Genomic DNA, 15,904 nt, shown 5'->3' with positions numbered 1-15,904 from the left:
CAAGGGAGGCGCACGGAATCGTACGCGAGCTTCACAGTCGACTGTCTTGGAGTTGTCAGCCTCTTTTGGCTCGTATAGTCTCTTCAGTGTTTCACTAGTGAACCTTGCTCAAAAGGCTCACTGGAAGAAGCCTTTGGAATTGAAGATGGGGGAATTTCACAGGAGCCTTTGGTGTCGTTTCACAGTGTAGAGTGGGTTAAGCCTCGTTGAGGCGACAGACTTCAAGGGGCTCCAGTGACTCTTGAATGTTGTCGGCAGGATTCGTTGATGGCGAAGGGGAAGGGCCTGTGCTTTATGTTAGCATTGTTGTTTATGTTTGAGACTGCATCTCTTCTTGAGACTATTCACCTACACCAAGTCTCGCTGTAAAGGCAACGGTTTTTAATTGACAGTGTGGTGAAGTACACTCACACACACACACACACACCCATTACCTTCGTGGAGAACGCACATCAAATATCTCTACGTCAGTCCAAAAGGGAGAATATTTATTCAACCCCTATTACCTCAGTCAACGTAATCTGTATATATATCTTGACTCCCCCCCAAAAAAGATTTAGCATGAAATAAGCAGTGTTTACAAAAGCAGAAGCTTGAAGACTTCCATACCACCTGGCCCCTCTCACAAGCTTGTCAACACTCGCCATTCACCGTCTCAATATCCCCTGACGTTTTCTGCTTTCATCTTTCTCTCCTCCTGGCATTAATTGTGATGTATGTTCAGAGCCAGGCTTTGGTAAATGCACAGGGCCGACAGTGAATGTGTATCTGTTTATCCCTCTGAGGGCTATACAGACAGGGCCCTAGCCATCAGCTGCTAGTTACACTAGTTATAGACTTAGATCTGCATTCTTATTGGCTGAGGAATAGGAAGACCCCAGAGTTCTCTATTGCCTGGGTTGGCTGTGGTCTCTTAGGAAGGTTCAGAGAAAAAATGTGGAGCCGTATTACCAATAACCATCTGCTTAGGCTGCAAACATATTGTTTTAGTCTTGTCTGAACATATTTGGTCTACTTGGGGGACAGTGATTGAATTTTTCTCTGAGAGAAACTCGGTTCAGTTTTTTTTCTCGTTCTTCTGGCTTGACCCATTTCTGTCATGCGTCGGCAGAAGCAATGTTCAAATGCAGGTCATCAATCTCCCCCTCTTTGCGAAGAGTAAAGAAAAACAACCTTTTCAAAACACCACAAAGAAGCTCATTGTCGGTTACACTATTCTGCACAATACTTTGGTTTCTGAGGTAATTGGAGAGTGAGTCGTTAGTCTGGGATGTGACAGAGTCAGACGTGTGGTAGATAATACCAAGCTCGGTTCTACTGATACACGGTGACGACTTTGTCTGCTCTGATTGTTCTGCAGGGCCCTGGCTTTGATGGCTCAGGCCCGGGGATAAGCAAGGGCCACGCGGATGGAAATCTGGCCTGTGTTTTTGCCCCTGCTGTCTCAAAGTATTGATTTTGTCTGGGACTCTTCAGAGAAGGATGTGTGTTTGTGTCTACAGCCGGTAGGTGGGTGTGGAGACTGTTTTGAATGAGTCCCTCCGGGCGAGACTGTGTGCTGTTGCTGTTGTAACCCGGTTTCTGGCAGAGGGAAAAAGGAGATATGGAGCCAGGGTTGGCTAGGTTTCTCATCTTGGTGATGGGCTTTGGAGTGATGTATTGCCTTTTTGATTGCTGAATAATCACTTTGGAAACAATTTCCCATGTGTATTGCATGCCGCACCATGACCAGGTGAATGCTGGAGATGTCATGTGCAACGCAAGTAGGGTGCTCAGTGTTGCCAGTTTGGAAATGGCGAAGTATCATACCAAAGGCTCAAAATGATCGTATTTGGAGGATAATTATCGTGCATCTGGCAACACTGAGAAGGCGGTCGACCAATGACAGCTCTGTCCACAGTCAGAGCTCGCTCAAGAAGGTGGAATGTATAGGGAGATAACCTTTCCAAAACTTGTAAGGGCGCAACAACTCGTTTGTGAAAGACCCAGAGAAACACAAATATCCGACGAGGCAAAAATCCCGGACGATTTTGGAATCCCTGATGGACGCATTTTTTAGGTCTCGAAAAGAGGACATGTCCAGGTAGAAGAGGATGTCTGGTCACCCTACTGTAATAAGTAGCAAAGCCACAACAAAATATAGAACTGCTCACAACTGTAAGACTACAGTGAAAGCGTCTCTTCAGAAAGAAAATGACGGTCGATGCCATCCATCTTTTCTCTGAGCAGTTTGGTCTTTACCGGGACAGGAAACGTTTCCTGTGACATTTCAGCACATCATCTTGAATCATTAGCGTGTGCTGCGAACAGGACACCAGATTTATCGTTGCGTTTGTCCCCGAAGCTTGGTGGCACCAAAGAGGACTTGTGACTGCGCGGCAGGTGGTCTGTGAAAGTCTGCCTGGGGCAGAGGGAAAGGATCAGGCTCATTCACTCCAAGTTCAGTCCAACCAACACGTCCTTGGAGAGTCTCTTCCAAGTAGCTTCCATGAAGTACATTTGCAAGCTGGGATGGGAGTCAGATGGCTGAGTGGTGAGGGAGTCGGGCTAGTAATCTGAAGGTTGCCAGTTCGATTCCCAGCCGTGCCAAATGACGTTGTGTCCTTGGGCAAGGAACTTCACCCTACTTGCCTCGGGGAAATGTCCCTGTACTTACTGTAAGTCGCTCTGGATAAGAGCGTCTGCTAAATGACTAAATGTAAATGTAAGCTGGTGGCCGCCTTGTCTGGGATTCGCTATATGTAGTCGTTCCACCTCCAGGAACCAATGAAACAGACATGTTCGGTCCTACATAATAATATCATACATATCTCATCTCATTAATTGATAACTAAAGCTCAACTCTGAAAGCTATTTAATATACCAATTATATCATTTCACAGTATGCATATGTGTCACTTTTACCCTGTAATTTGTAGACTAGAAGAATGGAATTGTAGCATGTTAGCTCTGAGGAAACACATTTGTTTGAGTGCTGAGTCTAAGTGCCTCTTGTGTTAACATTCATGTTCATAATTTATGTATTACTGTTGGTTGTCTTTGTGTGTGTGTGTGTGTGTGTGTGTGTGTAAGAGAGAGAGTGGGTGTAAGAAAGAGATAATGGAAAAAAAGAGAGGGGGGAAAAATAGACACATGTTGAGGTGAGCTATGACCAGTATATCTCCTCCATCCCTCAATCCCCCCATTCCCGTCCTCCTCATTCCTTCCCTTGGCCGCCCGTCTTCCTTGTGAGTGGTGGAGTGATGAGTGAGGCTGACGCGTCGGCCAATAACCGGGCAGGTCATGAAAATGAATGACGGTGATTATCTGCACTACATACCATAATGCTGCAACTCCATAACAAAGACAGACAATACTCCTCTATCACAGCCGACACGGGGCGGGGGAGTTCCTCCATCTTACCTTCACCTTTAGAAACTTCTTTTCAGATGCCACAGTAACATTATGGCCGATCGTTACAGGCAATTACAGTGTAAAATGTCCTTATGTACATGTGAGTAGCCATATTTGACTGGCTACTAATGACTGCAGTTAGTCAGTCACTTAGTTTAATTGATCAGTTTATTGGTCAGTTTATTGATATCAAAGGAGTTACATTACTTCTTTCAATAATGCTCTCTGGATTTACATTTACATTTTAGTCATTTAGCAGACGCTCTTATCCAGAGCGACTTACAGTAAGTACAAGGACATTCCCCCCGAAGCAAGTAGGGTGAAGTGCCTTGCCCAAGGACACAACGTCATTTGGCACAGCAGGGAATCGAACTGGCAACCTTCAGATTACTAGCCCGACTCCCTCACCGCTCAGCCACCTGACTCCCAATAGATCTATCATGTTAAGTGTTCCATTAACGGGCACACATCACTTTTCAAGAGGGTTAAGAAATGACCCAAGATCGGTTTGGGGAAAAATTTGTATTTGGTATTCTAAGTGTTTTTCGACACTTAGTGCAAGACAGAATACTTTTAACTCACTGACAATACTTGGTGATGCGGTAGTCACCCTCCGTCTTACACATTTTGTTTTCACTGCGGTTTTCACATGAACTCGAATGCCACATCCCCCGCAGCAATACGCAAACACGTTCAACCTTTGAAGTAGGAGTGCTTAGTCATGTTCCACCTCCTCAATGCACTTAGTGCAAATTATTTTATTTTTCCGTATCCGTGCCCACTGTACTACTACGTCAAAGTTGACAACATCCTTCCTTTCTGTCCACACACCCACTAGGCCAAGTGGCTCCTTGTGACTTCAACTTATGTTCAAATTCATCGCTGTCCGCTTTTCCTTAAGAGCTGAGAGGCTGAGAGGGAATTCAACTTAATTGGGGCGGCTTAGTAAACGCTGCGTGGCGCCGGAGTCCCTCAGAACCAGGGAAGAAGGGGAGCATATTATCTCTCTGTCAGCTTCGCTTAATGACAACAATATTCAAATCCTAACCTACTTCCCCAGTGCTATGTGAGCAGCGCTATGGCAGAGAGACCCGCAGACTGAGAGAGGATTATAACGAGAACGAGAGGTAAACTGCCTCCTAATTAGCAGATGATGAGCGGGCGAACGGAGCCGTACAGCTCCCTTTCATTTCTCTCTCTCTCTTTTCCTCGCGTTCCTTTTTTTCTCCTGGCATCTCCCAGGCTATCAGAAAGGGAAGGAATCAAACAGCTTTTCCTAGCTTTTTCATGTCCTTTCAGGAGAAGGGGGAACAAGGAGTACCTTTCTCCCCTACTGCCCCCCCCCCCCCCCCCCCCCCATGTGGCAGGCTGGCTGAGAATGACAGTGGCGGGCGGATCGCGACGCACACTCACCCAGTGGCTTTATTTCACAGGGAAGTGCGCAAGCGGGGAGCCGAAGCTAAATTTAACACGCGCTCTCGCTGACAGCTCCTCACAGCAGTCGCATTGCCCGTGATGTACTAAGGTACCAGGAGGAGCGACCGGCAAGAGGCGCATCCCTACCCTCCCTGTTCCACTGTTATTGTTTATACCGACACCCTCCCCTGTCGCCACCCGAAATAGAAGCCAGAGATACAGATAGATGCATTTCCCGGAACCCTGCGCCCTGTTATTTCTCGTTTATCCTACAATACTGTACCTTCCGGAGGGGTAAAAAAACTAAACAAAAAAACAACGACAATTCTGTGTTGTTAATCTCTGAATGTGGTGGGTATCTAAGAGAACGTGCATGGAAAGGGGGAAAACATGTTCACCAGGGAGCACTTCTCTGTAAACAGGACATGGCAGTGTCAGATGTCCTGACGCCAAGGGAAAGTAACCCTGATGTATCTGTTTGGGCTCTAAGTCACACTTAGATGTTTGATGTCTCCCACCTCTGATTTCAGACTCGAAACAGGATGTCGGAATAATACCGCGGCCAAACTAGTCAAAGTCTGGCATGACTCACTATATGTAGGCACTTACTGCAGGAAGCTTAGCAACTGCCAACCACCGATTACTGTAGCAACTACTCAAGATGTAACCCTCGACAACCTGACGCAAAACAGACATTTCTACAGTGTTTTTCGAGGTGAATAACGACGCATCAACACCAACAATTAAAAGGAGCAGATGCCATGACGAAGTTGATCAAACAGAAAGCCATGCGCTCCGGGTATGGCTAGAACTCCTTCCTAACATCCTCACACAATGCTTTCAGTGATCCCTTTGAAACCTTGAAAAACCTGCTGGCCAAAGTGGACAGGTCTCTAATGCATAATCATATGCGTATCTGGAGAGAACAACTGCTTTTGATCATGGGGACGGGGATTCTGGGAAAGCTTTTCCCGTATGGCACTGTCTCAGTGCCCACAGCACTTCTTCTGAGGAAAGAACAAAATTTAACAGTCGAATCTGTTTTGCGGGAAATACCTTCCCTATCCTGTGAAAGGTAAAAAACAAAATGATCATACACGAAAAGAAAGCAAGCTCTTAGCAGGCACTTTGTTTCCCTGCCACAGTTGCAGAGGGGAGCTAGAGAATTAAGGAGGAATATGACAGAATAACGTTGACATCCTTTTCACCTTGATGCTGAAGGGTTCAAATAATCAAGGAGATTCTTGTGCTGGAAATGTCCTGTGCCTGATCACCGGATAGGTTCCTTCTTGCAAACTTCAGGCCTGTTAAACACACACACACATCTAGTTCAGGTAGCAAACATGTCCTTTTGGCTCAAGGATTCTACTAGATAAAAACGTTGATTGTTCTAAGCGTTCATGCTCGAAGTAACCCATTAGATATCCAACATTCTCATGAATTCCCCATACTGCACTTGGAGAACCATCTAGAATGATGGACAAATATGTTTTAATACACACTGTGCCATTAAATCAGATTCAAATGTTTCCTCCTACACAGAAACACAATAAAAGTGCACATTAGAATCAACAATTATCTTCATAACCAACACTGTTTTCTCCAGCATTATAGGATTGTAACCATTCACAATGATTCACTAGTAGAGAGACATTAGCTTAATACAAACCTAGATGCTTATAAGGTTACGGTGGCGGTGTGGTTATGGTTATGGGTGCAGTGTTTATATGATCACACAAAACTTCTACGATTTCAGTGCTTCACTTCAATGCTTCACATTAACATCTACAATTGCATTGGCGACTTTACATTGCTCACTACAAGCATTAACTATGCATGCATGACACAAAGAGCAGGTTGTTATAAGTCACTTTAAAGTTGATGGGGTTTCAATTCACCTTCACCATTTTGTTAGTTCTTTCCCTACTCCTAAATGATTTATTAGCATACCTTGTATTATTGCATAGGGTACTGTAAATACTACGTCAATTATTTTCTTTTTTTTGGTTGCATTGAGCTAAAGCTTGATTTATTCCTCAAAAGGTCAAACTTCTTTTTGGAACCATTCATATTTCCTGACGTCTTTCCTACCAGGGAACTCTCTTTACCTACAGATTGTAACATGTGCATCCAAGCTCCTTTCCGCCTCAGATCCCTGTTGAGCCAATGGGTGGGCTGCGTCTCTCAGGATGTGGCATCGAACGAACAATCCAAAAACCAGCATTTCACGGAGGCACAGGTCGAATCTGAAATCGGGAGATGAAGTCAGCGGTCGTCGTCCAACTCTGCCGCTTGTAAACAACTGAGGAAGCCGCCGCGCGCTGTGAGTTTAACACGGACCCCAAGAGGGAAAACACCAATCAGAGAGTTAGCGACCTGAACGCCAGTGAGTGTTTGCGACGTGGAATCATCCCACGTCAGGGTGTTGGGAAGACTGAACTGGGAAGAGAAGTGTGGAGCTATTGTGTCGCAGGGATACAGTACGTTAGGCTGTCCCCCCCCACCTCCCCATGGCACTCTCTGTCGCCCAACTCTGCCTGACTGAATATCCCACAAAAATCACCCACTTCCTCTGCAGTCCTACACGTACAGTATCAGACCATGACTCGTACCCACACGGCTCTTGTATGCAAAAAAATGTGGACAATTGTTTTTGCATAGTGCTAATTAGGAAACGGTGCTTTGGAATGGACTTGTTATCTTCAGGGCTTGGCCAATGCAGCCAGGCCCATTCAGAGATGAGTGAGTCAGAACAGTCTGTCTGTGTGGCAGGAATTGGCACTTAGTCAGACCAGGGGCCTGGCTGTCCCCCCACATAGTCAAGAGTGGCACTTCAGCAGATGTGACGTGGGAATGAGTGTGAGTCCGGACACACACACTCACACACACACACACACACCGACCTGACACAGAGCGGCAGCTCCCCCTCACTTTCCGAACTTCTGTGTGTTTCTCTGTCTGTGTGTGTGCGTGTACAGTTAGGTCCATAAGTATTTGGACATTGACACAATTTTCATCATTTTGGCTCTGTATACCACCACAATGGATTTGAAATGAAACAATCAAGATGTGCTTTAAGCGCAGACTTTCAGCTTTAATTTCAGGGTATTTACATACAAATCAGGTGAACGGTGTAGGAATTACAATACATTTTATATGTGCCCCCCCCCCCCCTTTTAAGGGACCAAAAGTAATTGGACAATTGGCTGCTCAGCTGTTCCATGGCCAGGTGTATGTTATTCCCTCATAAAGGGAGTTCGTTATTTCATTGACAAGGAGCAGATAAAAGGTCTAGAGTTCATTTCGGGGAACAGTCAGATGGCTGAGCGGTGAGGGAGTCGGGCTAGTAATCAGAAGGTTGCCAGTTCGATTCCTGGCTGTGCCAAATGACCTTGTGTCCTTGGGCAAGGCACTTCACCCTACTTGCCTCGGGGGAATGTCCCTGTACTCACTGTAAGTCGCTCTGGATAAGAGCGTCTGCTAAATGACTAAATGTAAATGTACATTTCAAGTATGGTATTTGTGTTTGGAATCTGTTGCTGTCAACTCTCAATATGAAGTCCAAAGAGCTGTCACCATCAGTGAAGCAAGCCATCGTTAGGCTGAAAAATCAAAACAAACCTATCAGAGAGATAGCAAAAACATTAGGTGTGGCCAAATCAACTGTTTGGTACATTCTTAAAAAGAAAGAACACACTGGTGAGCTCAGCAACACCAAAAGACCCGGAAGACCACGGAAAACAACTGTGGTGGATGACAGAAGAATTCTTTCCCTGGTGAAGAAAAACCCCTTCACAACAGTTGGCCAGATCAAGAACACTCTCCAGGAGGTAGGCGTATCTGTGTCAAAGTCAACAATTAAGAGAAGACTTCACCAGAGTAAATACAGAGGGTTCACCACAAGATGTAAACCATTGGTGAGTCTCAAAAACAGGAAGACCAGATTAGAGTTTGCCAAAAAACATCTAAAAGAGCTTGTACAGTTCTGGAACAACATCCTATGGACAGATGAGACCAAGATCAACTTGTACCAGAATGATGGGAAGAGAAGAGTATGGAGAAGGAACTGCTCATGATCCAAAGCATACCACCTCATCAGTGAAGCATGGTGGAGGTAGTGTTATGGCGTGGGCATGTATGGCTGCCAATGGAACTGGTTCCCTTGTATTTATCGATGATGTGACTGCTGACAAAAGCAGTAGGATGAATTCTGAAGTGTTTCGGGCAATATTATCTGCTCAGATTCATCCAAATGCTTCAGAACTCATAGGACGGCGCTTCACAGTGCAGATGGACAATGACCCGAAGCATACTGCGAAAGCAACCATATAGTTATTTAAGGCAAAGAAGTGGAACGTTCTGCAATGGCCAAGTCAATCACCTGACCTAAATCCAATTGAGCATGCATTTCACTTGCTAAAGACAAAACTGAAGGGAAAATGCCCCAAGAACAAGCAGGAACTGAAGACAGTTGCAGTAGAGGCCTGGCAGAGCATCACCAGGGACGAAACCCAGCGTCTGGTGATGTCTATGGGTTCCAGACTTCAGGCTGTCATTGACTGCAAAGGATTTGCAACCAAGTATTAAAAGTGACAATTAGGTTTATGATTATGTTAGTTTGTCCAATTATTTTTGGTCCCTTAAAAAGGCGGGGGGCACATATAAAATGTGTTGTAATTCCTACACCGTTCACCTGATTTGGATGTAAGTACCCTGGTATAGAGAGCCAAAATGATGAAAATTGTGTCAATGTCCAAATACTTATGGACCTAACTGTATGTGTGTGCGTGGTTTTTTTGGTAGCTCCTTGTAGGTTGCCAAAATATTTGCCACACTGCAAAAAATGCCATTCCAAAAATAAGTTTAAAAAAAATTAAAACAAGATATTTTTGGCTTGTAGTAAGTAAAAAAAATCTGCCAATGGAACAAGTCAAAATTAGCTTGATAAGATTCTTGAAATAAGACAATATTTTCAATATAAGAGACCGCTTAAAATTAGCTTGAAAAACTAATTCTTAGATATATTTTGCTAGTATTGTGAAGTTTTGTGTCTCATAACAAGCTCATGATGCTCAAAAATAGTATTTAAATTAGCTTGAAAAACTCATTCTTGGACATATTTTGCTAGTATTGTGAAGTTTTGTGTCTCATAACAAGCTTATGATGCTCAAAAATACTATTTAAATTAGCTTGAAAAACTTACTCTTGGATATATATTGCTAGTATTGTTAAGATTTGTGTCTCATAATAAGCATATGATGCTCAAAAATACTATTTTCCCCCCAAAAGCTAAGTTCTAGTGCAAGCATTTTGAGACTTCCTGACTAGTATAGAGCTTTTTGTGCCATAATAAAATTCTAATTTCAAGCATATTTACTTATTTATCGTAAGCGCTTCTACTGTAATACTGTACTAGATTTAAGACATTCACCTACTGCTTAAAATACAGAAAAAACAAAAAATAGTTTTGCATCCAACCAACAGATTTATTTAGACAGCAAAATGTCTCAACAAAATGCAGGAATTCGTTTTGCTCACAATGTTTATGGAAAAAATAGCAAATGTGTGTGATAATGATACAACTAAACATCTTACCAATGTGTTCCTCTAAACACAAAATATACCTGCAAAATCAAAATCCAAATAAAAAGCATACAAGGCAAAATGGTTGTTATTATTATAACATTTAGGTACAGGTTTTGTTTGAACCCTAACATGTACATTTGACCACTCCTTTTATTGGCCAGTAAAAGATTTCCACTCAGCCATGCTCTTCTTGTAAGATGGTGTGAGATCTCTGTCATGGATTTTGTCCAAGAGGACCTCTGTCTGTATGACTGAAAGCACAGTAGCTACACATTTTGGGTATGTAAGGTGGAGGGTATAATAGTAGGCCATAAGGTATAAAGCACCCTCAGTAACCTTGTCCTTTGGAAATGTAGTTATTGGCACATCTCCTACCGCTAGGAGGTAGTTGGATGGACCCACAATCAGGACTGGACAGGAGAGAGGGCGCTTCTTCAAGTAGACATCAGGGTCTTCTTTTTCCTTTAACAAAGCAAAGACATCGTTTTTTTAGGATCATCCCTAATTTTTTTATTTCAAAGTAGTATTTTGGAACCTCAGCCAGAGAGGTAAGAGGTTTGTTTACATAGCCTACACATTATTTTTTTGACACAAGTTTTAACCATCTCTAATGCATTTTGTGTTCACATATATCTAGCTTTTGGTGTCTTTGAACACTTAAAACATACAGTAAGAAAAAAAAAAAAAAAAAACTACATTGGGAGCCATGAGAGCACCTTCAATTATATTTTTAAGTACTGCAGTCAAAATAATCCTGCAACATTTTACACAGCTCACCTCAAGGACATGCATCAGGGCTTCGCTCGCATCTTTTAGCCTCTTTGGGGGAGCAGAGGTGGAGGGGAACAATGATGGCAGCACATGTAGGATCTCAAGAGCCTGTTCAGCTGTATAGGAATGTATATTCACAGCCATTACTGTCAATGGTCAAATCTGATGAAAGATATGTAATACATAGAATGGTCCAAAAAGAAGAAAAAAAAGACGACAAGACATAGCACAGGTACTTTTCAGAAAAAGGTCTGAAAGGTCCACACTAAACCCTAATCACCAATAACACCAGAACAATATTGCTTACCTTTGTCCATTCCCATTGGGGGTTTCAGCATCTTTTTCCATACACCAAAAAACTGCACTTTCTGGCAAAATTCATGCCATCTTCCCTTCAGTTCACCAATGAAGTTGTCATTTTCCTTGTCCAAAATGCGTTGAAGCTCCTCCATCACCTTTGGAATATTCAATATAACGAATACAGACATTTAAATGCATCACTTAGGAGGACATTTATATATCTAACATTGTGTGTGATGTTTTTTTATCATGCATAGCCAATTATGACTTACATGTCCTATGTCCTTAAAACAAGGATATGCTTCGAGAATTTTCTTGTGTCTGTCTTCCTCGTGAAAAGAATCAGAGTCAATGAAAGCTCTGCCTACAAGTTCCAAATCCAGGACATGAGACACATCCCGGTGGTTTGGATTCTTTCTTTTGTACAAAGATTGTAGGGTCTTGTAGTGCTTGGCCAAGGTTGCTGGACTGTAGGTGTCTGGACTTTCCAAACCTGCAGGCTTGTTAGCTGTAAGACACAAATATACAGTACCAGTCAAAAGTTTTGAGCATTTTACCTTGCACATGTGAACAAGAACTACTTGCCCTAATATTGATAGTCGTGAAATCAACTACTATAAGATGAATGTAGGTACACATGTTCACCCCTTAAAAGATGCAAACACCCTTATCTCACATACACACAGCCTTGAGGCAGTTGGACAAACTCACAATCAGAACTGGGCCCAGGAGAGGGCTCTTCTTCAGGTAGGCTTTGGGGTCCTCTATTTCCTGAAACACATAACAGACATTCTTCTGTTAAAATAATGCAATTAAAAGATCATTACAATCAATAATGTGAGTGTATAAGTTCATTTGAAATATAACATTTCTCACAAGGGCAGAATGCTAAGTTGAAACTCACCCGTCACTTCACTAGCCAAGTCTGGGCTGCTGCTCCCCTCAATGGACAGATCCAGAATAAGTGTTGAGTCACTTGATTGAACTTCATCTGTGTCACTTGGCAGCTCAAGACGCCTCTTTATAGAGCTGCAAAGATTAGTTGGTAATCAATCACCTAGTACATTGACAGGATTGCTCATTTAGAATAGTGTACACATGACAATAATGGATTTCAGCTTCTCAAATGTTAATATTTTCTAGCTTTTAGTGTTCAGTGTTTCCGCTATGTTGATTTTGTCGTGGCGGCCCGCCACGGTATCAGAAATAGGGCTGTACAAAAGGCCGTCTATTAGATTGTGAAAAAAGAAATTGGATGTCAGCCTGGGCTGTGAGAACTGTTCAATGTTGTCCTGACATTTTATTGACCAAAAAACTGAGTGCTTAATATGGAAAATAATTAAAACATTAGTTGTGATGGATATAACAATTTGTTATAACATTACCTCTTCGAATGTCTGCCATCTGGAGTCTTTTTTTGTGGTGATTTTACATTTCGCAGTCTTTTGTTGAGCTGTGTGTAAACAGTGACCTGTACAAAACATAACAATTTAAATTACCACAAATGTTGAACATGAAATACTTCCCTCATCAACTGGATGCAATTCACTCACCCATGTATTCTTCATGCATTTGTCTTGGAGCATGGGATAGTAAAGTACGATTCTCTTCGCCATTGCTGTCATTTCTGGCTGTGATGGGTATTGTGATTCTCCATCTTCTTTTGCCCTCAAGATGGCAATCATACTGGTAATAGTGTTACGGATGAGCCGGCATCTGAGGTCCTTTGACATTTGGCAGTTGTATTCTTCACCTGTCTTTGATAACTCGAAGTAATGTTGTCGGACATGCTCAAGCTCGGAATCACTGTATAATACATACTCTGGAAAAGATATCTTAATAATCTTTCCTGGAGTTGTGTACTCAGCAGTGAAATTCATTGGAGTGGATGTCTGTGGCATGGGTGACTCTTTACTGGAGAAACCCAATGACTTAGAGTCTTCTTGGCCAGACTCCTGTAAAATAAAAGATAAAAATACTTTATTTACTTTAATCTGTGTTGACATAAACTGCAATGCTGCATTGACGGCTCCGCACAAGTATAAGTAAGCAATCGATTCAATTTTAGGCCATTATTATATTATAATTATATTATCGGTTCCAGCAGGCCAGTTTTATTAGCATAATAAATCAATAAAGGTCGATTTGGTGACTGCCTAATGGTATTGCAACATAAAAAATAATTAGTGCAAAAGAAACAACAAAAGAATAAACTTAACAGACAGCCATGTCACTTACCGGTACCTCAACATGGCAGACCCGCCACACAGCTTTTCTCCTTAAGAAATTCTCAGGCCCTGGGAAAAGATCACGCAAGTCTTCACGGGACAAGGTGCCCATCATTTCATCACTGATGTTTGCAGCTGTAAAAACATTGGAAGACACAGCAAGATGAAACAGTGCTGTCCAATTCACTTAGATGTTTTTTTGAAAACCTCAAACAAGAATTTAAACTAATTATTCAACCTAAAATCATTGAACTGAACAAAATCTTCAGCTTACTGAATTTATTTTCCCAATTTTAGTTAACTTAACCCAATTGGTTTCAAAACTAATTAAGACATAAAATATTCAAAACCATTTGATGGAATTGTCATTCTAAAACAAAATATTCACACATAAAATTAAGAGAACTTCTAAAATACAAGTGTAAGAGATGCTAGAGCTGCTAGGCCATGGTATTTGGCATATGGTTAACTGATAACTAGTTAACTTTAAAATGTTGACAAAACCCTTAACTATTTTTATAACGTTCAGCTTTTTGATATCTATCCAACTTTTTTAAATATCACTGATTATGGTTCATGACTTGTTCAAGCCGTTTCTGAGATTTATATCCTTATTTTTTGGATTGGACGTATAGTTTTGCGTCTCGGTTAACTTATTTGAGATGTGGTGCTAGGTAAATGAATGTTATTCTCTCTGCCCAGTTCGACAGCAATCACAGCTGCACCATTACCGTGGCAACCAAACCGACACGCACCAGGAAAGCAGAAGAACACGTTTTCAAACTGCCTGTAGTCTTATTTTTGACCGCACAGACGTATAAACGATATATATGGTTTCGGCAAAGTCCTGGGTCTCGGAAAATATCCTTACTGTTTGGATTGGACGTATAGTTTTGCGTCTAGGTTAACTTGTTTGAGATGTGGTGCTAGGTAAATGAATGTTATTCTCTCTGCCCAGCTCGTTAACGATAACGGCCACAGCTGCGCCATAGCAACCACACAGACATGCAGTTCAGCTTCCACACTCTTTAGTGTGACTCAAATTTTTGAAATTTATTTCAGCTTTTGGGTATTTTCAGCAATTAAAAAATATATAATTTACCTTTCAGCATTCCCACTTTCTAGTTTCATAACGTTACATTACCCTTCAAAATCGACACTGCCACATCATCCAATTCCTCCATGCTAGCTAGCTAGCTCGGTCCGTTGACGTTAGCTTGCCTGTGGTCCAGCCGTATCCGTTTAACTGAAACGTTACACACCAAATTTACATTAAAATATTGACAACATTTGAATGATATATGATGTGAAGCACAATAAATTAACACCGGATATACCGTTTTTAACTTGCGATAAAACGCGGAGTTAAATCATTCACTTCTAGATGACCGTATGAAGGACGTAGTAAGCACGGTGGGTTTTTGCAAATTGTCTGTTGGAGCATGCGCACCGGGGATATCAGAGTTATTGGCGGGTGTAACTATAGTGATGCTGAGTTTAAAAAAAATAACAATTACAGCAGTTAGTGGGCATTCCGGCTCTTTTTTGTGAGCCGGCTCATTTGACTCAGCAACTTATATCTTATATACTCTGCCTGTAACATCACTGCTTCCAGTATGATTTGGCGTTGTTTCCTATGTTATGTATTTGTATCATTGACTCTGAAACAGCTTTTGAGTCATATTAATACAATGCATAGTCGCAGCCCTGATTTTCGCGTGGTGTGCGGAATTGATGGCTGTCCAAGTGAGTACCGAGTGTATAACTCCTTCTACTACCACGTAAAGCGGACGCACGCGCATCATCTTGTCCAAGTTGAACCGGCCGCGGAAGAAGAATCAACTGACCACGATTTGAGAGGAGCAGGTGAAAGGACCACCAACGAACTTACCAATGCCAGCCCAGTGGATGAGGCCATACCAATGCATTTTTCAATGACTGACGAGGGCCTGAACGTCGTCAATCAAAGAGTAAGTTGTGCACTAAATGTGTTGTCTAAGTTGCCAATGGGCTGCAGTCGTAATTTTAAAAGAAGATAAAACCAGAATTGGAAGTAATATGTAACTGCAATTCCACTAGTTAATCAACTCACCTGCACAAGCAGAGGGCAGAGATATTTCCAGTCCTCCTGTTTGGTAAAAAAGAAATTGTGATCCACTGTTGAAATAGCTACACCTCGAAATCAGCAGGGTAAAAAAGCCAGTCAGCTC

The 15,904-nt window shown here is 42.2% G+C and overlaps 1 long non-coding RNA gene across 1 annotated transcript; it reads right to left on the bottom strand.

Annotated features, from left to right (window-relative positions):
• Positions 1-10,274: 10,274 nt before the first annotated feature.
• Positions 10,275-11,820, bottom strand: LOC136936156 (uncharacterized). The gene is made up of 4 exons (XR_010875041.1): positions 11,739-11,820; positions 11,474-11,621; positions 11,173-11,282; positions 10,275-10,857 (listed from the first exon to the last, which is right to left on the bottom strand). It is a non-coding gene; the product is annotated as an uncharacterized lncRNA (long non-coding RNA).
• Positions 11,821-15,904: the final 4,084 nt, after the last annotated feature.

The sequence above is a fragment of the Osmerus mordax genome, chromosome 26 (genome assembly GCF_038355195.1).
Source record: "Osmerus mordax isolate fOsmMor3 chromosome 26, fOsmMor3.pri, whole genome shotgun sequence".
In the NCBI taxonomy this organism is placed as follows: Eukaryota; Metazoa; Chordata; class Actinopteri; order Osmeriformes; family Osmeridae; genus Osmerus; species Osmerus mordax.
This window is presented reverse-complemented; position numbering and strand designations above follow the sequence as displayed.